The sequence below is a fragment of the Sarcophilus harrisii genome, chromosome 4, assembly GCF_902635505.1.
Source record: "Sarcophilus harrisii chromosome 4, mSarHar1.11, whole genome shotgun sequence".
NCBI classification, from domain to species: Eukaryota; Metazoa; Chordata; class Mammalia; order Dasyuromorphia; family Dasyuridae; genus Sarcophilus; species Sarcophilus harrisii.
The window spans coordinates 425,296,304-425,319,127 of record NC_045429.1 but is presented as its reverse complement, the minus strand read 5'-3'; the positions used below and the strand labels follow the sequence as shown (position 1 = coordinate 425,319,127).

Sequence of the window (22,824 nt, the reverse complement as noted above, 5' to 3'; positions counted from 1 at the left end):
GATATTTCCCCTTTCTAGACTTTTACAACAGTTTGCTTTTTGGAATTACTTGCTCTCCTGTTTCCCAGTCTTGCCTTGGAATTCCCATCATTTTAACTGGTAAGGAAGTGATGTGTTATTTGTTGCCTCTAGCTCTCAAATCTATACTTTGGATCTTTGAAGTTGAGCAGCTGAAGAAAGGAACAAAGGAAGTGGTGTGAGCAAATTTATCATATAATGCAGGGGGAGAATGGAGGGAATGGAGTGATACTGCTTTCATTTTCTGGGAAGTAAGTCCATTCTCTCTATGACCTATAAGCCTTTAGAATGGTAAACCTGGCAAGTCTCTTATAGTTCAGAAATATAATGAGTAATTAGCCCCTCCTCTCCCAAGATGCCATCAAAATCCACCCATGGAACAGTAAATGTCAGTTCTCTTGAGCTAGTCTCCAGACTTTAAAATCTGATGTGAATAAGAGATGAGTAACATTTATTTTTTTATTATAATAACTTTTTATTGCCAGAACCCATGCCAAGGTAATTTTTTACATTATCCCTTGCACTCACTTCTGTTCCGATTTTTCCCTTCTCTCCCTCCACCCCCTCCCCTAAATGGCAAGCAGTCCTATATATGAGTAACAAACATTTATTAAGCACCGACCGGGCACCAGCACTGTGTTAAGTACTTTACAAATATCTATGTTATTTGATCCTCACAAAAACCCTGAGAGGCAAGTGCTATTTCACAGATGAGGAAACAGAGGCAGATTGTGATAAAGACTAATAATGTCTTCTCGGGGATTTCTTTCGTTCAGTACTTCACCCATTGGCGTGCCTCGCATTGCTAAAACACAGAACGAAGCTAGAAAAAAGTGTCCTTTGCTCCCATAGACTAGCAATTCTTGTAGCACCCCAGGAGACCTGAGAATTAACTTCCCCGAGCCCTGGCTCCTCCTTGGAGGGTCCCCCCAGGAAGTTTCCTAGACTGAGCTGGCTCACCACAGTTGGTCTCTTTATACATTTATTGCCCGGTATAGAACCTAATAAATGCTTGCGGACTGACAGTTGACTGAATCAGGTGAGACTCACGCAGTTGTCAGGGCACAGGAAGGCTGATTGGAAACCTTTGCATCCTGGTTTACTAGAACATAATTCAGGCAATAAAACATTAATTTGGCGTGAAAAGCAGATGTCAGAAAGTTGGAATCCTAGGACGCGTTTGAAATTTCCTTTGGCACGACACTTCCTCATCACCAAGTATTCCTGAAACGTTTGTTTTGTGCTCTGCACTGCACGAGGCACCAGTGCACAGTCCCACCCTGCAGGAGCTAACTCCCAAACCTGGGGGATCCAGCCCTTCGGTGCATTAATGAAAGGGCGGACGGGGGGGACTGGTCCTTTAGGGAAGGGGAAGAAAGGCAGGCTAGAACGGGATGGGAGATCAGGAGAATTTAAGAGAGCATCTCCCCTTTCTTCCCCCCTCATTTTTGTCGAGCCCCCTCTCCTTCTCATCTCCCCAAGCCCCAGCTCCGCTCGGACGGATGGACAAGGCACTGTGGGGCTCGCGCCGGACTAGACAGGGTCACGCGCGGGTTAACTGCAGGGCGGGGCGGAGGCGGAGGCGGCGGCGGCCGGGGCGGTAGAGATCGAGGTAAGGGGGCGGGGCTTATAAGGGGGCGGGGCCGATCCGGAGGCGGCCTCGGCTTCGGCCGCGGTAGCGGCCTCAGCGGCTTTAGGTGTCACTACCAACCCACTCCGGCCGGAAACAGGCGCCAGTTTCCGGCCGGACGGTTGAGGAGTGGCCGCTTCAGGGCCAGCCGCCGGAGTCGAAGTGGGTACCGGGCTTGGAGAGAGCGGGGAGGTGTTGGTAGAGGCGAGCCGGGACTGGCTCGTGAAGAGCTGCCGCCGCCGCCGCCGCCGCCGCTGCCGCCTGGGCTGGGGGGAGGGACCCGGGTCGGCGGAGAGGGAGGGGGCGTCGCCTGTCGTCGCGGGATGAGGAGAGGCTGCGGGGCCCCGCGCTCCGCCCCGGCGGCCTAGGGTAACGGAGCCCCCGCCCCCCGGGACTCTGGCGGCGTGCGGCCGCCTGTCCCCTCCCTCTCTCACTCCCTCAGTCCGTCCGCTGTCGGACCCTTCGCGTCCGAAGCCTTCCCCACCCCTTTGTCGGTGTGCCGAGATACTTTCGGGGGTCACCCCTGACCTTCGCCTGGCTCGAGCTTTTGGGCCCCCTAAGTTTGCGGAACTGCCCCGTTAAACGACCCCGGGCGCTCTTGGCAACGAGCTGCCGGCTCCGGTACACAAAACGCGGCCCTAAGCGGCAACCGAAGGGCCTTCGTCCACTCTCCTTATTTCGGGCCGAGGGGAAAGTTGTCGGGGGAGGCTGGAAACTTGAGAAGCGGAGGGGTGAGTGAGGGAGTGGCGGTGGCGGGGCCGCTCCGGCCGCCTGGCCGTGGTCACGGGCTGGCCTCTGGCTTGTTTACTGGCCCGCGATATTTTTAGCCCTGCTTCCTCCGGGCTCGGCCCCGGTGACTAGTTCGTGCGTGGGGACTCCACCGGGGAAGGGCTGGTTCTCTGGCTGGTCCGGGCGCTCTCGAGTCCTCCGCAGCCGACCCCCCACGGGCAACTTTCAGCCCTGCAGGAGGCCCTCGGCAGTCGGGAGAAGCCGGGAGAAAGAAGCCGCTCAACTTTTGTTTTCCTACTTTTCGTGTAAAGTTACTGACCCTGAAGTCTTTGCCAGCCGTAGACTACTTTTCGATTGTATTCCGTAGGTCTCTTTGAAGCAAATAGTCTCTTCCATAGTTGGGAAATTCGTAGAAAGGTATAGTCAGTTCGTAATCACTGCCTTCATCAATGGAGGACAAATCGGAATGTCAATTCCCAATTTGTTTATTTTTAGTTTTGGAATTTTTTTTTTTTAAATGAGAAGATTCTCCCTCTCCCCCTTCCTCACGTTATACTTAGTTTTAATGAGAAAATGCATTTGTATTACTGACATACTCATCCATTGATGGGTTGAGAAAGAAGGCAGCTCGGGGTGGCTAGAGGGATCGGAGTCTGTAGCTTAAACATGTCCCTGAGTATAAATCACAAGTTAACAAGACCAACAAATCATTGATTTAACCTGTTTATCCTCCTTGTTTCTCAGTAGTTAACTGATAATTGAAATTTAGCATTCAGTTTTACCCCTTTCTCTATTGTCCCCATTGTGGATTGGCCACAATAATGCCCCAGTGTAATGGATAATAGTAATAGTAATAGAATTGAAATCGACAAATGAAATGTAATAATGCCCCAATGTAATGGATAATATATTATAAGAGAATTGAAATTGACAAATGAAATGTAGGCAATTGTTGAATGCAATTTTTTTAAAAATATTGCATCTTGGCTACCTCCCTACTTAATTGAACATATTAATCAATAGTAATAGCCCAAGAAAAACATTTGAAAAGGGGAAAAAAATATCGAAAAAATACATTCCAAATAAGTTTTGGATTCTTTACCATTTTGGACCATCACATCCTTCATTAGGTTAGTGATCAAGAGTTGACCACTGACTTACCTGATTTAGGACTACTCTTGTACTGGAATAGAGAAGGAAGGTTGGGGAGAAAGCAGACTGTTCCAGAGCTGAATCATTTACTCACATTTCTGCCTAATTAAGCCTGTCCCTTTGATTTAATGCCAAAGATTGCTCTGAGAAAATGTAAAATTTCTGGTTACAGATTCTAGTGCATTTTTCACTATGTTGTAACCTATTCCTCTCCAGAATCTGGAAATTTAGCCCCTCAAACTCAGACAATTTAGACACTGTTCTATCTCTCTTGGACCCTAGAATTAAAATACACGGTGAAATAAAAGCTTTAGAAAGAACTTCCTCTTACAGAATTATGAATTAGGACAATCAGTACTGAATTGAATTGGATTTTGGAGGCGTAATCTGTTAAAGTCATAGATGTTGTTTGAGGTAAAGGTGCACAACCAACCTAAAATTATTCTAAAAACTCATTTTTTTTCTCCCCTGTTTCACTAGCAATGTTTTGAGAAACATACTACGAGGAGTGGAATGCTTTTTTTGAAGTCACACACCCAAAGAGATTAGTAGTACTCCGATGCTTCACTTTTTGTGTGAGAGTTAGCTCAATTATTACTGACAGGCTCCATGACCTATTTATAATTGTGGCAGGAGTAAATCCCCTGGTTGAAATGCCGCCCATAGTTTGAATAAACCTCAAAGAAGCAGGGAAAGAATTGGGATGAGGCCGAGTATATTTGTCACTAGCCTGACTCTGGAATATTGTTGATGAATTCTACAGAATCCAAATACAGTAGAAAGAATACCTGCCCTTGTGGGCCTTTTGGTTTATTTAAAGAGACAACATGGCTTAATATTTATGAATCGGCATCTGAACTGGCGCAGTTTTATGTAGTGGAAATTGCTGAGAGAACATATCCTAAGGAGCAATGATGCATCGTTTCTTGGAGAAGATAGTTTTTGCCCGGGTTTTGGCAGACAACAAAGAGATAGAGAAATTTCTAGCTAGAGGAAGTGGCATGCATAAAAGTTGGTGAGCAGAAATGAGCACCTATATGGGAAAAATGGGGAAACATGTAAGATTGACTAGAATGAAGGGTCAGAGTAGTAGGTTATGGAAAGTGATGATGAAATAGAGCCTTATAAGGAGAAGGGATTTGGAAGCCAAACTGAGTTTGGATTTGTTAACATTGCATACTAGAGAATCATGGTAAGCCTGTGAGCAGAAGAATGATGTGCTAAGAGTTCTGGTTCGGAGGAGACAGATATATCAGAACCTATCATCTCTTCTGAACCAGTTTGGATGCAGAGTATCTTGGCTGGGGCTTCAGTTTTCTCTAGCAGTTCTATTTCAAATAACCTAATTTTACAAAGATCTCTCTATATCCATCTCAGAGTGGTTTAACATTCAGGGAATCCCAAAAGGATATAACTAAAAGTTCCTCACGTTTTTGTGGTAAGCAAAAATAAAAGGGTCCACCATCTGTGTATATTCAGTTTTTAGTCTTCAATCTTAAGATTGTAGGGGATCAATAGTATAGGCAATCAGAATTGAATAGTGCAAAAAGTGTTTTATTTGGATAGCATTATAATTAAAAAGCTTAATGGAGTTATGTTTTCTCTTGTTTATGCTGCTATTAAATTTTGAACTATCTGATCTGATAACATGCCATCTAATACTAGTATGTGTTCAGGTAATCTTTACCCTTTTTTCTTGACCAATTTATGTCTTCTAGTACCCAGGCTAAAATTTCTCTTATCTAGGAAGTTATCCTTTTTCTATTGCACTTATAAAATCTTCTTAACATGGTGGCATGCTAAATAGCCTAGTAGAGGTATCCTGGAATTTTCCTTATAATAGTGTAAAATAAACAATTCAACTTGTGGATAATTGAAAACTAAGTGTACTAAAAGTTCTGTCAGACTTTGAGACTCTTATTTGGAATTTTTTGGCAAAGATACTGTAGTTTGCCATTTCCTTCTTCGTTTCATTTGACACGATGAAGAAGCTTGAGGCAAATAGGGTTAAATGACTTGTTCTGGGACATGAAGCTAATAAGTATCTGAGGTCAGGAGGTTTGAACTCTGTAAAATAAAACTTCCTGACTCCATGCCTGGTATTCTATTCCTTGTGCCATCAAACTGCCCCACATGTGTCTTATAGCAAACCCCTTTTAGGGGGTCCATACTGGCCTTGAAGCCTTTTAGACCCATGAATTTTTCATGTAATAACCGGAGCCATTTAATCAGTCACAAGTATCAAGAGCTCTGATGGATTGCATTGATCTAATGAGAAATAAATTCTCTCTCCCCCTCAAACATAGTATCTAAAATAGGGGATTAGAGAAAAACAGATTGAATCAAATTTTATCAAGACCTTTCCTTCTAGAGTAAATTTATTTGAAAAATTTTGACCAATTTTTAAAGGGCAAATTAGCCCCTTAAAGTTTATAAAATATTGTTAGCTATCTTTCACATTAAACAGTTGGCCTAAATATACCTGACCTCATAATTGTTACCAGAGTTGTGCACTTGTGATGTCACTGGCAAAAGATTATGATTTAGCTCTTGAAGGAGCAGATTGTCATCTCCCTTGGATTCTGGAAATCAGAGATTGAAAAAGACTGGGTTCTATTCCTTCCACCTACTCAGGATCATTCTTAACTGTGTGTGTTCTAGGGTTCTGTCTCATCCCTTTATCTTCTCTAAGAAATAGTTTGCTTTCAATTATTTGTGCTAATAGAGGGGAACAATCAGTCAACAAATATTTATTAAGGACCTACTATGCATGCACAGGTTGAACAGTGGGATAGGAATACAAGTATAAAATACTTGTAAGAGATAAAGTCCCTAATTTCAAAAATCTTATCTAGTTAAGAAAACAAGACATATACCAGAAAACTGTCAATGCAAGAATGTACAATTAAGTGCTTAATTGTTGGTATAAACTATAAGTACTGGAAGAATAAGTAGAAGCTTATTGAAGAATTGTATTTGAGCTAGAGCTTTGAAGAATAAATAGAATTTGGATTCCAAGAAGGGTGAGCATGTATGGTAAGGTGAATAGAGATAAAGAATTTATGAGATGGAAAAGACTATGAGGGAAGGTGTGGAAACAGGAATATGCATTGCAATTAAGAAATTGGCATCAGCTTAGGGTTTCATTTGGGGATAGAGAAGTAAATTTGCTAGATGTGTTGGGACAGTATTATTAGGAGGGGGTGGGGAATCATGAGGCTGAAAGCCAGACAGAAATTTGAGACTGATTTTATAGGAAAGAGAATGATTGGAGTGACGGTGATAGAGGATAGTGAAGTGGTTTGGGGAACTTTAGGAAAGAAATGGGATCAGTTTTGGATGTGCTAAATTTGAAATAAAAGGATGACACAGGAAAATGTTAGTAGTTGGAAATATAAGATCAGACTGAAAATACAGGGTCATCATCATATTGAGCTTTGAAAATGGATGAGTTCTTTTTCAGGAACTATCCTAGTCACAGGATACAAAATAACAAAATATACTTGTATTTCTTTCTGCGCTTAACTAAGTTTCATTGTGGTCTGGGGCAACATTAGGAAACCCAGGATCAAAGTAGTAGCAATTGAAGTTTGTTGATAGAGTTGGAAATCTTTTTTGGTTTGACTTTATTATTAGGTCCACGACACCCTTGGGGTTTTGGAGGCCCTAATCACTTCTTGTTTAGATAGTTATAATAATTCTTAATTGGTCTTCTGCTTCCAGAGTCTCTGTTCTCTGAAATAATAGGCCTTAGGCACAAATTTGATAGACCCTAGTTACTTCGCTGCTTTATAACCGTTCATGGCTTCCTGTTGCATCAGGGACACAATTCAAATTCCTCAGCCTGGAATTTAATAAGACCCACTGAAATTTGACTCTAGTTTACCTTTCCACTCTTATTCTGTAATATTTCTCTTCATGAATTGTACTTTTTAGCCAATCTGAACTGTTAGACGTTTTTGAAATAGACTTACCATCTCTTGCCTCGTTTCTTTTGCATAAGCTATTCATCATACCGGGAATGTATTCCAATCTCATCTCTATCTTCCAGATTCTTCATTCAGACTTAACTCAGAGGTTGTCTCCTAGAATCCTTTGGTTGTGAGTGCCTCTGCCTCTTCATATTATCTTGGCTTACTTCTCTGTGTATTTCTGTTCCCTAGTAGATTGTGAGCTCTCCGAAGGCAGGAACTATTGCTGAGATCTAGATTTGGGGTACCTAAATGAAATTAGGGTTGAGGTCTACTGGCAGGTTTGGGATACAGGGAGTCTAACAAAGCTCCCCTGCAACCCCCTTGGATTTGGCGCAAGGATATGGCGGTAAATGAGGTCTAGTAGTGGCGCGAGTCCCCAATAAAGGCATTTCTTGGCCCCAGAGCTAGATTGATAAAAGAGGTTTATTATTGGGTAAGCAAGGTTAAAGTATAGGTGAAGGTAGAGATAAGAAAGGCAAGGGACAGAGGGCCCAGTGGGGGGTCCTCACATGGCTAGCATGTTTGGAATCTCTGCAAAGAGTGGGTCCTAGAGTGTCCCTTTTATAATGGGAGATTTAGCTCCAGAGGCTTTTGGGTGTAGCCCCAAAGTTGGCTCAGATCCGGGTGGGGCTGAGAAAGGTCCGGATCTTCTGTTGGAATTCAAAGGGACCAGGATTTGTGAGTTAAAGGGTAATTTACCCTTTAACTGGGAGGGGGTGGGAATCTAGAAAGGAATCTTTCCCACATCAATATTTTGTTTTGTTTTACAATCCCTAGTGCCTAGCACAGTTCCTTGTGTATAATAATCATCAAATTTTCTCTCTTGCATTGTTCTGTGCCAGTTTAAATTGTCTCCCCAACCATCTTTATGAACATAACCTTTAAAATATTTTTATTTGGAAATAATCTTACCATCTACTTTGGTTGAACCAATGAAGGAGAGAGGGTAATGAGTTAATCCTATCCTGACTTAAAATTTAATTCAACAAATGTTTGAGTGCCTTATGTGTGCAGGAATAAGTCATTTAGATGGTATTTTCAGGTTTACAAACATATATGTAATTATAATCCTGTGAGGTGAATTGTGTAAGAAATATGCTCTTAAGAGGACGCTGATAAATTAAGTGATTGCTAGCAGTCACATGGCTGAAAAAATGAATGACTTGGATTCTCATACTTTGTTTTCATGCCTCTAAATCTATTGTTCTTTGTACAATGCCAGTGCTGCCTTTTCACAGTGCCCCATTCTAGGCTTTACACAGATGGATTGGACAGGGAATCTGTACTTAAAGTGTTTATTACCTAATTGGAGAGAGAAAATAAAAGCAGATAACTAGAATTGCTGAATGGGATATTGATATACAAATAAAGGAATTTTGAAAATAGATTAGGGAGAGATTACTTCCTTTTGGAGGAATTCAGGATGTGATTTCAGTGGAGGAGGTGGCTTTCAAGTTGAACCTTGTACACTGGTTAAGATATCAGTATGTGTAGGGCAGGATGCTGGAGGGGGAGGAAACTGAAGTATTCCAGACATTGTAGAGAGGATTCTGGGGTGAACAAAGGCCCAGTATACAGGAAGTGCAGGGCATGTTTGAGGAATAGCTCATTTTGGTTTAGGTGGAGCATAGGGAACTTAAAAAGGAAAGGGTGAGAAAAAAAGCTAGAAATCGAAGTTGGATCCAGAGCCTTGAAGGGGTTTGGTTTGGGAGTGTCTACCTACGAAATTAAGGCTTTATTATATAGGCAATGGGTGAAGCATGGAACATTTTTGAGAGGGGAAAGAATAAAATCAATGGTATTATTGAGCTGCATATATAGACTGGATTGAGGGTAGGAAGTTTTGTTAGGAGGCAAAGGTAGGTGATAGGAGATAAAAGTTCATTAATTTATTAAGCATCTGCTATGTAACATCCTAGTTCTTACAAGTAAATACCACATTTGGATAAGAACTCCCTGAGATGCAAGTACAGATAACTATAATAGAATGTTATATCAGTGCATCTCTATGCACTGCAAAACCATGTATTATGTGAAGTCAGACTGGGAAGGAGATCTTGGGAAAACAATTTAAGGTTTGCAAAGTGCTTTAGATATATGCCCATAGTCATCCCCTTGACTTTAATGCTTGTTTATATGTAGCTGTCTCCCAATTTTTTTTCTCTAGCCTTGACCTTTTTATCTGAGCTCTCATCTCTAATCACTTGTCAGATATTTTCATCCTTATTTCTTATCAGGACTGTTACAACATGTCTAAAACTAAGTTTTGTTTTTTTTTTTTTTTTAACCTTTAACTTTATTTTTGTCAGTGCTGCCTTCATTTACTGGTCTCCCACATTAGAAATCTTGGATTCTTCTCCCTTGTTTTTTGTATATATTCAATTTGCTACCAGGTTTTGTTAGGTTCTATTTTCCCCATCTTTTCTGTTCCCATTGTTACTCTCTAGTGCAGGGGTCCTCAAACTTTTTAAATAGGGGGCCAGTTCACTGTCCTTCAGACTGTTGGAGTGCCGGACTAAGTAAAAACAAAAACTTTGTTTTGTGGACCTTTAAATAAAGAAACTTCATAGCCCTGGGTGAGGGGGATCATCTTCCTCAGCTGTTGCATCTGGCCCGAAGGCCATAGTTTGAGGACCCCTGCTAGTACTATCTATACCTCCTTATCTACTGCAGTTGTGTCCTTATAGGAATTATGGGTACCAACCCACCCTTCATGCTGCTGTCAGATGAATCTCTCTTAGTTATTCTGTGTAATGATTTTCAGTCTCTTCATATTACCTACCACCATTTGCCTTTCCTATTTCACCTCATTTATATGATACTGTTAAGGAAGAAAGAACAGAGAGAAAAGAAACTATTACAGAATGTTGGGGGAACATACACGTTAAGCTGTCAGGAAAAAGATGACATGCCAGAAGAGAATACAGATGAAGAATAGAAGAGTAAAAAAAATCACTAGAAAAGTGGTGTCTCAGAACACAAGTATGGAGCAGAATAATTTGTAGGGTCATATATGATAGAGGGGCAAATAGTAAGAAAGAATAAAAGGCCATAGGATTTGGTAATTGTCAGCCTGGCATTGGTGACCTAAAAGTTTTATAGAGTGATTGGTGGAAGCTAGATGCAAAAGACCAAGAAGAGAGTGCATTGAAAAGATAGATTGTTCATAGATAACTTTTTTTTTTTTTTTTTTTTTTTTTTTTTTTTGAGGAGTACAGATAGCAGTGAAAGTTTAGGAGAGATGGGATGGTAATTGGATAAGGTAAAAGAGCCTAAAAGGTCTTTTAGAATTGGAGTGATCCTGATATAATTGAAGGGAATTAGAAAGGAGCCATTGGAGAGATATGGGAGAAGGAAATGACAGATGAATAAGTCTTGAAATAATTGCAATAAAATTATATTTTTGTAGAATTTTAATGTTTTCAAAATGCTTACAAATGTTATTTAATTCTCACAATGTGAGTTAGGTGCTATTGTTCTCTTTACTTATTCTGGTGAAGAGGATACTGAGGCATATAGAAAGGTTAAATAACTTGCTCAGGATCATGTAGCTAATAAGTATTTAGAGATTTGAATGCAGTTCTTCTTGATTCTCAACTCAGTGCTTTTTTCTATTATACCAGGATATTTATGTCTTGAAAAGGAATTAAGAACCCAAGTAGAGAGATTATAGGTAGTGAGGAATGTAGGGATACCTCTTCTTTTGGAACTAGAGAAAAGAAAGAGGGTGAATTGGGGAAGAGGTTATTGAAAAATTTTCAGGAATAGCAGAGGGAAGTTAAGGAAGCTCAAATGTGATGGACTTAAACTTCTTAAAATAAATTAGAAGGCTAAATCATCTGTGCATGTGGATTTGTGGAATGTTTGTAATTTTGGACTTGAAAATAAAGGTTTGAAACTAACCCTTTGGATAATTAGATAAAGGCAAAGAGGGCCCAATAAGTTTGGTTGGGAATGGAAAGGATAGGATCAATTTGAGAAATATTGAAGAGGTTCCTATTGTTTTCTCATTTCCCCCCCAGATACCCAAATAGATCTCCCTGATGTGGCCATGTCAATATAGAGAATAGCACTTATCTTGAAACTATATGGCTGATTTGTGCTTGAGGCTGGGGCCTGGGTTGGAGGAGAAAGAAGGGAAAAATTCTGATTAGAGGCAGTTTGCTTTCTTAAATGGTAGGGCAGTATTTGTTCTCTGCTTGTAGGCTGAGAACTTTCCCTTTAATTTGTTTTTAGGGAACATTTTTGAAATTGAGCTGCTGCATCTTATATTAAAAGAAACAGGGCATATTAAATTGAACTGTAACTAAAAAGGATTTGTTTAATTTTGCCTAAGAGTTTGCCACAGTACCTAATCTGTATTTTCCCTTTTCTATGGTTGAAAGTTTCATTACATTTTTTTTGCTGGGAATGTGGGGAAGGGCAGTTTTGATTTTGTGATATGCTTGACTGAATTGCAAGTATATGTTTTGAGCAAATATTTGCCTTTCTGATATTTGGAAGTGTAGAAGAATTGAGTTCATGTCCTTAGGTTTCTTTGGAAGGACCTGGTCATATCTAATAGAATGAGAGGGTGTATGTATGTTTTTTTATGAGTATTAGACTTAGTTGCATGTGGTTAGACTCTGATTAATGTTTCTTCTGGAATTTTCAAAATTCTCCTTGGAGAAGAACTTTATTTTGGAAACTATCCATGTTGGCTGAGTTACCAATTCCTAATTCTTTCTTAAGTGGGCAAGGGCACATTTTGTTTATGAGTGTGAGTGTGTGTGTGTGTGTGTGTGTGTGTGTGTGTGTGTAAGTAAGGGGGTGGGTTTAGGAGGTAGAGAATGACTCATTTTGAATGACCATTCTTGTCTGTAGGTGGTTAGACATTCTTGTCTTTGTTTTAGAGTACCCCACATATATCTCTGATATATAGGAATGATGGGTCCTCATTTTGCTCAGATATCTGAGTTGAGGTAGAAACTAAAATTCCTATATTTTTGTTTTTGTCAATTTCCTCTTCTATATAGATATGTGTAGTGGATATTAGAGAAATCCAAAGGAAGGAGTAAGAAAGACATGGTTTTTGCCCTCAGAGAGTTTGCAGACTAATAAAGGAAAATACAGTCTGTAAACTTGAAGAGATGCATACCAGCATAAAGTAACAGCAGTAAGGGCAAATGATTGTTGTGGAGCTATGTATGTAAGAGTTGAAGTATTGAGTAAAGATATAATCAAGAAAAACTTCCTGGAGGAGGTGAGATCAAGCATTTCTTTGGGGAGTAAATTAAAGAAGCAAAATGTTACAGAGTTAATAGGTGAAACTGGTAGGTCACATCACTCTACCAGAAAAATATGTGTGTGTGTGTGTGTGTGTGTGTGTGTGTGTATGTGTGCATGCATGCATGAGTGTTGGTTTTGGGAGTGGATGGGCTCTAAGCTGTTGTGCTTTAAGAGCCTAACATTTCATTGAAGAGGAGTTATTGGTGCTTAGAAGCCATCCTAGAGAAAGTAAAAATAAGTATAGATGACTTGATTGTTCCAAGGAAGAGAGAGGAATAACATGATGATTTTAAAACAAAAAACAAAAGTCTCGTTTATACTTAACATTTGAATGTATCTTATTATTTAAAAAAATAACAAATTTCTTTTCCTAATTTGTCAAAACTATTAAAATCAGGGTATGTTTGTTAACCATGTACAGACTAATAGTTTTGAATATGTGAAACAAGATATCCCATGAAGTATTGGGTTGGCAAGGGAAAGCAAGGGAACTCGAACATTTATTGTGAGTAATACATAATAATAATTAAGAATTAACAAATTTTTCAGTTTCTAGTGAATTAGTATGAATTCTCTTATGCCAACCTGTACCCTCCTCTCTACTATTGATAGGTTGAAGCTACGCAAATCAATAAAGGATCTTGCTTGAGGTTTCTAGTGGCTTTTTTGGAGAGTGTGATAGGAAAGAGAGCCTAAGAGTCTTAACTTCTTGTCCTAAACTGGAGACTGGCTAGTCTCCAAAGCCGATTTGGAAACCTAAAGATAATCTTAGTAGAGGTGAGAGTGTAGGGATCAGAGACTGAAGAGACCTTTGCAAAAGAGGGTTTTTTTTTGGGAGGGGTGGGTTGGAGGGGGGTAAATCAGTAGAAGGATATTCCTAGGGTGGTGATGAGGGATTCCAGAACCTGGTTGTATTGTGGAGTTGGATCATACTTAGGATAGGTTTAGGTATAAGAATGAAGTTCATGTAGTCTAGTTAATCCAGTTTTCCTAATTTGGCTTCAGATTTCACTAGTTTTCCAGGATGCTTTCTATGAACTCTATATCATGTACTTTGATTTTGTAGTTCCTCTGTATAGTTATATCAGGCCACCTGTGAAATCCATCAGACAATACTGGCAATATTCTAATTGAACTGTTAGTGTTTATTATAAAAGAATCCTTTTGAAAAGCCAAGGTTCTTGGGGGAAAGTGCTAATATTGGCTCTGTTGCAGTTTTTAGTGATAATTAACTATTGACAGAAGAGGAGACAACCTAAGTGCTTAACTGAAATGTTAACAACCTTTGACAGTTTGTGGGAATGATGGTCTGATTGTGCCATTTACAGTCTTCCTAAATCTTCCTATCCTTTGCAACTTTTCTCCCTTGCTGAAAGTGTGCTCCCAGAGAGATTGATCAAATTCATCTAATCCTTTGAGCTTTTATTAATTGCCAACTGTATATAAAACATAGTGGTGTAGGCACCAAGGATAAAGAAGCAAATTGAGCAACTACAGTTCTTTCCCTTAAGGAGTGTCAGGTCTGCTGGAGAGTCAACATGTATTTATGAAGCGCCAACTATGTGCCAAACCTATGATAAAGCACCGAGGCTACAAGTACAAAGAATGAAACAATCCCTGATCATATGTAAACAATGTATATTTTCAGGATAATTTCAGGGGAAAGAGTACAGATGTGAGAAAGTTATGAAATTCAGCTATGGGGACAGTTGTGCAAAAAGTCGGTGAGAGGTGGGAGGTGGAATATCACATTAGGGGAATAGCAAGTCTGCTTGTGTGGCTGGGACACAGAGTGTATGTGAGAGGGAGGAGAGAGGGAGTCAGGTAGAGAGGTAGGAAATGAAATAAATCAGGAGTGGTAGACTAGAACCTGATGAAGAAATACTTTAAGTGCCAAACAGAGGAGTTTGTATTGTATCTCAAAGAAAACGAAGCCACTTAATTAAGGCTCTTGAGCAGTTGAGTGACATAGCCACACTTGTGCTTTTTAGGAAGATTATTTTGTCAGCTTGTGGGGAGGATAGTTTGGAAAGGGGAAAACTTGTTGTAATGTTACAGTAGTTTAGGTAGGAGATGATAAACTTTAGCAATGGAAAGCACCTGGAGAGATAGCTTTGTCCTTTTTTTTTTTTTTTTTTTTTTGATCCTCCTATCACTGTGAATGATGCTTTTTGTACCAAGCTTTATTGTTAACGGAGCTTACACCTTCCACTTGCTTTTTTGCTGTCCTTTGGATAACTTAAAACTTATAATTCTTCAGAGAATGAAGTATTTGGAGACTTGGAGCCATATAGCATATAGAAGAGTGACAGGACTTTGTTTCATGGAGAACCTTGTGGGACATAGGGAAAGAGGAAGGAATCCTTAAAAGCATTGTATTGCTGTCCTATTCATCTCTAGGCTCACTTTATCCCATATTCATTCTCTCTCTCTCTCTCTCTCTCTCTCTCTCTCACTCTCACTGTCTGTGTCCAGTTGAGACTTAAATTTGGAATGGATAGGAATTTAGGATTTGGCTTTCCAAACTCTAATCTAACCCAGTAACCATGTTTTAAGTGCCCACTATGATGGAGATACTCAGACAAAACAAACAAACAAAAACCCCATAAACCAAAAAAAACAGCTTAACATTCTTTTTGGTGGGGATAGGGGGTAGAAAGGCTTAAATATGATTATATGAAGAGAAAAGGGCCCTAACAAACAAGCTTCTATCTTGACACAGGGAAGCCCTTCGTTTATGATAAATTTCTCTTTGAAATGACTATTTTGGAGGGAGAAGGAATGTCTCAAGGGCATGTATTCTTATTGTCTTAAGTTTATACATTTCTCATACTAAATATTTGCTGTGTTAGTCTTTTAAGTGTTAATATAGGACAGAAATTCTTAACTTTTTGTTGTCATAAAATTGTATGGAGCACTGGGCCTTGAGTCTAGGAAGACTTAAGTTCAAGAACTGCCTCTAGTTAACTGTATAATTTTGGGGAAATCATTAAACTTGCTTTTGTCCTCAGTTTCCTAAACTGAAAAAGGGGATAATAATAATAACACCAACATATCAGGTTGTGATAATCAGATGAGATAATTTTTAAAATGCTTAGCATGGTGGCTGGCACCTGGCACACAATTTTATGCTTAAAATTTTTAAAAGATTTTTTTCTTTTTTCTTTCCTTTCACAATGTGCTGAAAGAAGTCTGTCCCTTTTTAAAAATAATGTTTTTAAATACATAAAATAAGATAAATAGATAAAAAGATACATAGGATTATAAAGGAAACCAATTATAATTATGGTTATCAAAATATATTTTAAAAATTATAGATCTCAGGTCTTTAAGAGCTTCTTTTCTGGGGAGGTAGAGCCTAAGAGACTTAACTTCTTGTCTTGGAAGTAGAATGAACCTTACAAACTTTGTAGTTCAATCTTCTTATTTTTGTTCTCTATTAAGAAATTGAGACCTTTCTCCTCCCCTTTATTTGCCTATTATTATTGGTGTTTTTTAAAAAGATATTTTTATGTTTTCTATTAATAAGCCTTTGTTTTATCTCTCCCCCTTATTTAAAAAAAAAAAAGAAAAGGGAAATCTTTATCAAAAATATGTATAGTTAAACAAATTTTAGCATTAGTCATGTCTAAGAAATGTATGTTTTATTCTGAATACTTTGTCCATTACACATCTGTCAGGTGGTGTAGATAGTATTTTTCATTGCTGGTCTTTGAGAACTGGTCATTAAATTCAAAGATCAGAATTCTCAAGTCTCTCAAAGTTGTTTCTTTTTACAGTGAATTTTTCTTCTCCTAATTTTGACCATTTTGCTCTATCATTTCATACAAATTTTTCCAGATTTCTGTAAAACCACTTCTGTCATCATTTCTTAAAGTATAATAGTATTCCATCACAATTACACACCACAACTTATCCAGCCATTCTCTAATTATTGAATACCACCCCTTTAGTTTCCAATTTTTTTCCCACTACAAAAAAGAATTTGTATAAATATTTTTGTATGTGATAGTTTTTTTCCTCTTTTTTTTGATTTCTTTGGAATACAGGCCTATCAGAGGTAATGATGGGTCAAAAACTATGTATACTTTTGTAACTTTTGGGCATAGTTCCAAATTGCTTTCTTCAGTGTCAGAGCTAATTCATAGCTCTATAGTTCTACTAACAGTTCATTAGTGTGTCTCCCCCCCCCCCAAAAAAAAAAAAAAAGCTCCATTAACATTTGTCATTTCTCTTTTTTGGTCAACTTTGCCACTCTGACATGTGAGGTGGAATCTCAGTTTATTTAATTTATATTATTTCAATTATTAGTGAAGCATTATTTTCATATATATGCTATTAATAATTTAGATTTCTTCATTGAAAAATATTTATTTCCTTTGAGTGTTTGTCAACTGGAGAATCAATGTTATTGCTGTAATTAATATGAAATCAAAGGAAAGTTAGAGGGGATTCTATAGATTAACAAATTTAGCCTCCCTTAGAGTGCAGAAATGTGAAGTGCAGAGGGTGATGAGTAGTCTTTAGTGTTTGAATAGTAGCGCTTTCGTCTGAAATGAGAGAACTACTTAAGAGAAGGAGGTGTATTACTGCTAAGTATTTGTGGAGAAAGTAGAGCATATGCTTGGAAGAGGAATTGAGAAATTGAAGACCATATTATGGGGAGGTTTGATCATAAACTTTTGTTTCATTTCTGCATTGTTTTTCTTTATATTTAGATGCTATTTATGTTTGTGTCTATTATTTTATAAAACAGACTAGTGTGAAGAATAGTTGCTCAGCAGAACTCAAGTTTGCTCCTAAGGATTTTCTTTCTTTGGGTTTCACTTCTCCATGTTCTGGATAGTTAGCTCAACATTGTTACACATGTCCTTGCATATTCCTTCTCTTCTAGATCTTTCATCTTTTCCCTTTTGCCTCTTCCAATTCTGAGGCACAACTCTGTTTTTTCCTTCATGTATATAGTTTTCTTTCAGTTAGACCATTAAGGTTGTTGCTAACATCAGGAACTGATGCTTGGTTAAACATTTGAGATATGAATGACTGCTAAAAATAAAAGAAAGATTACTTATTTACTCTTCAGACCTCTTCTACTGATTTTATTAAGCCTTGGAGGATGGGAAGTCCCTCAGGTTTACTGTCAGCAACAATAGTATACCCAAACTGTTTGCACCAACCTGCCTTTTCAGCTTCCTTTGACCATCCTTTCCTGTCTTACTGAAATGCCCTTTCATCAAGCTCCACCAGCTTTTTCCCCAGCTCTTAATCTTAACATTTTTTTTTTTTTTTGCTGGAATTTACATTATTAACCACCCCTTTTGTTTCTTGAAAATTCTTTTCCTTTGGCTTTCATGGTACATAATTTTCTTGCTTTTCTTCTTAGTTTCCTGGTCATTTCTTCTCCTTCAGTAATTTTCTTCTTTCCCTTGTTGCCTAATTATTAGTATTCCCTAGGGTTCTATTTTCAACCCTCTTTTTCACACACTCTTATAGTGCTCACAGCTCCAATTATCATCTGTACACATTACCACAATATCTATATCCCTAATTTTGATCATTGTCCTAAGTTCCAGATCTGAATTGCCAGTGGTTTTCTGTATGTCTACCTGGATCATCCACTAATACCCGAAAGATGATTATATCTAAAATAAAACTATTAGCTTTCTTCCCTAAATCTGTTCTTCTTCCTTTCTTATTTCTGTTCATTGTACATTTTTTTACAGTTATTCAAATAGCAATTCTTACTTGGATTTTGTCTATTTTGCCCTACACATCTAATCAATTACCAAGGCTTTGGGTTTGACTACCTTCATAATATTTTTCAAATAATACCCCTCATCTCCATCTTTTTAAAACTAGTGCTATTTTCTTTACCCTAGTATAGATTCCTTTTTTTTTTTTTTTTTTTTTGCTGAGGAAATTGGGATTAAGTGACTTGCCCAGGATCACACAGGTAGGAAGTGTTAAGTGTCTGAGATCTGATTTGAACTTAGGTCCTCCTGACTTCAGGGCTGGTATTCTATCCACTGCACCACCTAACTGCTCCTCTAGTATAGATCATTAAAGTTTTATTGTCTTTTTTTTTTTTTTAATTACCATATTTTCTCCCATATTGGCCCCTCCATCAGAGAGCTGTTCCATATAACAAATATTTTTAGAGATAAAAAATGAGAAAATAAGATTTTAAAAAAGCAATATAACTGATTAATACATCAAATCAGGAATCTTATCAAATCTCCATGTTTCTTCTATCGTGAATATTGCTTTCAATTAGATTCCCTAAAGCATAGTACTCATCATGTCCTTCTGCTTAGAAATTTCTAGTGGCTCTTTACTGCTTACCCATTAAAATATAGAATCCTTGCTGTGACTTCTTATGATTTCTTTTCTTTGGTTTTAGACTAACCTTAGCCAGTCACTTATGCCAAAGAAGCCAAAGTTGATCCAGTTCAATGAAGACCAACAATATCTTGTAGAAATACAATAACCCCCAAATCAGCTTTATACATGGACATTATCAACATTGAAATCAGATTGATTAAACAAGACCTGAAACTGACTGTGGTTCAGATCATAAGAATCTTAGTGAAAGAATCAGATTTAAATGGAAGAAAGTAGAGAAAACCATCAGACTATGTTGGTATGACCTAAATCTCTCCCTTATTTCCAGATGATAAACAGATTTAAGGAACTAGATCTGGTAGAAAGAATGCCTGGAGAATTGTAGATAGAGATTCATAATATTGTACAGGAGACAGCAGCAGAAAACATTACAAAGAAAAAGAAGACCAAGAAAGCAAAATGGTTGTCTAATGAAGCTTTACAAATAGCTGAAGAAAGAAGGAAAGAGAAAGGGAAAGGAAAAAGGGAAATAGATATCTCATTGAATGAAAAATTCTAGTGAATAGTAAGTGGGAGAAGAGAAGGTTTTCTTAAATTAACAAAGTAAAAGAAGAAAACAATAAAATGGAAAAGAGATCTCTTTAGGAACAATTAGAAATATCAAGAGAATGTTTCATGCAAATATGAGTATCATAAAAGACAAAAATGGTAGGGACTCAGTAGAAGCAGAAAAGACCAAGGAAAGATAGAATACACAAAAGAACTATCCAAGAAAAATCTTAACATCACTGATGACCACAATATTGTGGTTAATAATCTAGAGTAAGACATCCTGGAGACTGTTAAATGAGTCTTAGGAAGCATTGCTTATAAGCTAGTGGAGATGATGAAATTCCATCTGCGTTAAGATCCTAAAGCATGATGCTGTTAAAGTGTTGTACTCAATATGCCAGGAAATTTGGAAAACTTAACAGTGGACACTGAATTGGAAAAGATCAGTTAACATCCCAATCCTACACAAAGGCAATGTCAAGGAATTTTCAAATTACTCAAACTTTTTAAATAGGGGGCCAGTTCACTGTCCCTCAGACTGTTAGAGGGTCAGACTATAGTAAAAACAAAAATTTTGTTTTGTGGGCCTTTAAATAAAGAAACTTCATAGCCCTGGGAGGGGGATAATCGTTCTCAGCTGCCACATCTGGCCTAGGGGCGGAGTTTGAGGATCCCTGTAATTGCACTCATTTCATGTGCCAGCAAGATTAAGATTCTACATTCTAAGATTTAGCAATATGTGAATCAGAAGAGCAGGCTGGTTTTTAAAAAGGCAAAGGAACTAGAGAGCAAATTGTCAACATTTTCTGGGATATGAAGAAAGCAAGAAAAAATGCCCCAAAACTTGCTTCATTGAACTATACTAAAGCAAGCCTTTGATTGTGGATCACAGCAAAAGATGGCAAGTCCTTAAAACAAGGGGAATTATCTTGCTTGTCTCCTTGTGGAACCTATGGGCCAAAAAGCAACAGTCAGAACCAAACATGGAACAATTGATTAAGATTGGGGAAAAAAAGTGTACGACAAGCTGTATGTTGTCATCCTATTTATTTAACTTATATGCAGAGAACATCATGTGAAATGCCACATTGGATGAATCAAAAGCTGAAATTAAGGTTGCTGGGGAAAAATATTAATATTCTCAAATATGCAGATGTTACTACTCTGATGGCAGAAAATGAAAAGAAACTAAAAAGTCTTTAGATAATGAAAGAGAAGAAGCTTAGCATAAACAAACCTTGAAGAATTTAGCAATAGGTACCATCACTTCCTGGTAAGGAAGAAGAAATGGTAGCAATGTCAGATTTTATATTCTTGGGCTTAAAGATCCCTGCAAATAGAAACTCTCTGCCTGTGAAATTAAAAGACCTTTGTTTCTGGAAGGAAAGCTATGGCAAATCTAAACTCCAGATATACAGTGTACTAAAAAGTAGAGATAGAATTTTGCTGACAACTATTTAAGTTAGAGCTATGTTTTTTTCAGTGGCAACGTGTGGCTTGGTGGGAGTTGGAATGTAAGTGCCACAGAACTGACACTTTTGAGAATCCTTTGGATAGCAAGGGAATATCAAGTCAGTTCAATACTTGAAGAAACAAATTCAGGCTATTCATTGGAAGGTCATATATTGAAGGCGAAACTTAACTATTTTGGTCATGTAATGAGAAGATGGTGCTCACTAGAAAAGACACTGATGTTGGGAAAGAATGAAGGCAAAAGGAAAAAAGGATGGTATGGAAGGAGATAGCCATTTAGTGTCATGGAAACAAGCATGAACTTGGACAGATATTAAGAGATTGTGAAAGATAGAAGGGCCTGGTATCTTGTGGTCCATGGGGTCAAAAAGAGTGAGACACAACTAAGTGACTGAACAACAACCATCAAATAACCTTAGCTGTATTTCCTACTATTGTTCTTCACACATCTTATCTCTATTCTTAGAACATGCATCATACTTTCTGGCCTCTGTGATTTTTGTCCTTGCTTTTATTTCTGCCTCTAATGCTCACTTTTGCCCATGACATAGTTATTTCTCTAATTCCTACCAATTCTTTAAGACTTACTTAGATTCCATTTCCTTTTTGTAAAGTATTTCCTACTTTCCCTCAGGAATAAGTATCATCTGAATGTAATGACTTTTAATTTAATTTTTAGAAATAGGGATAGGGATTGGACCTGTAGTTTCACTTCATTAGGAAATGTCCAATGGAAGATGCTCCTTCTATCAATATGTTGGCCTCTTTTCCACAACTATTAATCTTAGATAATCTTGCCTCAAGCACTAAGAGGCAGTTGACTTATCATGGGTCATAGTATCATGATGGGTCTAACAGAGGGATTGAGCCTGTGTCTTCCTGGCTTTGAGGCCAGCTTTCTGTCTGCTAAACTATGTGGCATCTTTGAAATTTGCTTTTATTGCTTATTTCTTTCATTGTTTATGTTTTATTACATGTGCACATCTTTTATTAGTTTAAAAGTTTTAGAAGAGGAGTAATAGGGGTTTAGAAGATGCTCGCTTTCCCTTTTATTAGCTTAGGGAATCTTTTGCAGTCATTACTTAACCTCTCTGAGGTCCCTTTCAGCTTTAGATGAACTGTGGCTTTTGTATCCCTCCATGAGACCTAGGACAATTCCTTGCTCACAGGAGACACTGGGAATAGTAGATTTTTAAGTGAATGAAAGAATTCCTCTCTCTCAGTGGCAAAAGTTAAACAATTTAACATTTGAGTGCTTTCCTCATTGCAACATTGTGTTAGTGCAAATATAATTGTTTCCATTTTATAGATGAAAAAAAGGAGCTTCAGAGAAGTTGAGTAAATTCCTTATAGGCATACAACATGTAGTAGAAGCAGTACTCAAATCAGGAGCCTTCTTCCTCCAAGTTATGAGTTCTTTCCATTATACTAACTTCACTTTCTAAGACATAAAATTATATCATTTGTGTTGATACATCATTTGTGCTGATACACCTTTCAGTAACACAAAAATCATTTATTCCTGGCTTTGGGACAGTGTAGAATCCCACAGTACTTACATTGCTCTAAGCCCTAACAGCTCTCAACAGTTGAAGGAAGGAGGCTTCAAATAACCTACAATGTCTGTCATCCACTCATAGATACATCCAATTTTGTGGGATTTTGTTGTTGTTGTTGTTGTTCAGT

General features: G+C 38.1%; 1 protein-coding gene across 7 annotated transcripts in view; it reads left to right on the top strand.

Annotated features, from left to right (window-relative positions):
• The first annotated feature begins 1,660 nt into the window (after positions 1 to 1,660).
• Positions 1,661 to 22,824, top strand: part of OTUD7B (OTU deubiquitinase 7B) — a 73,601-nt gene continuing 52,437 nt past the window's right edge. For 3 of the 7 annotated variants that reach the window (XM_031967439.1, XM_031967441.1, XM_031967435.1), the window contains exon 1: positions 1,817 to 2,379. The gene's annotated coding sequence lies outside the window, so the exon portion shown is untranslated. The other 4 variants (XM_031967437.1, XM_031967436.1, XM_031967440.1 and 1 more) reach the window with 2 other exon arrangements.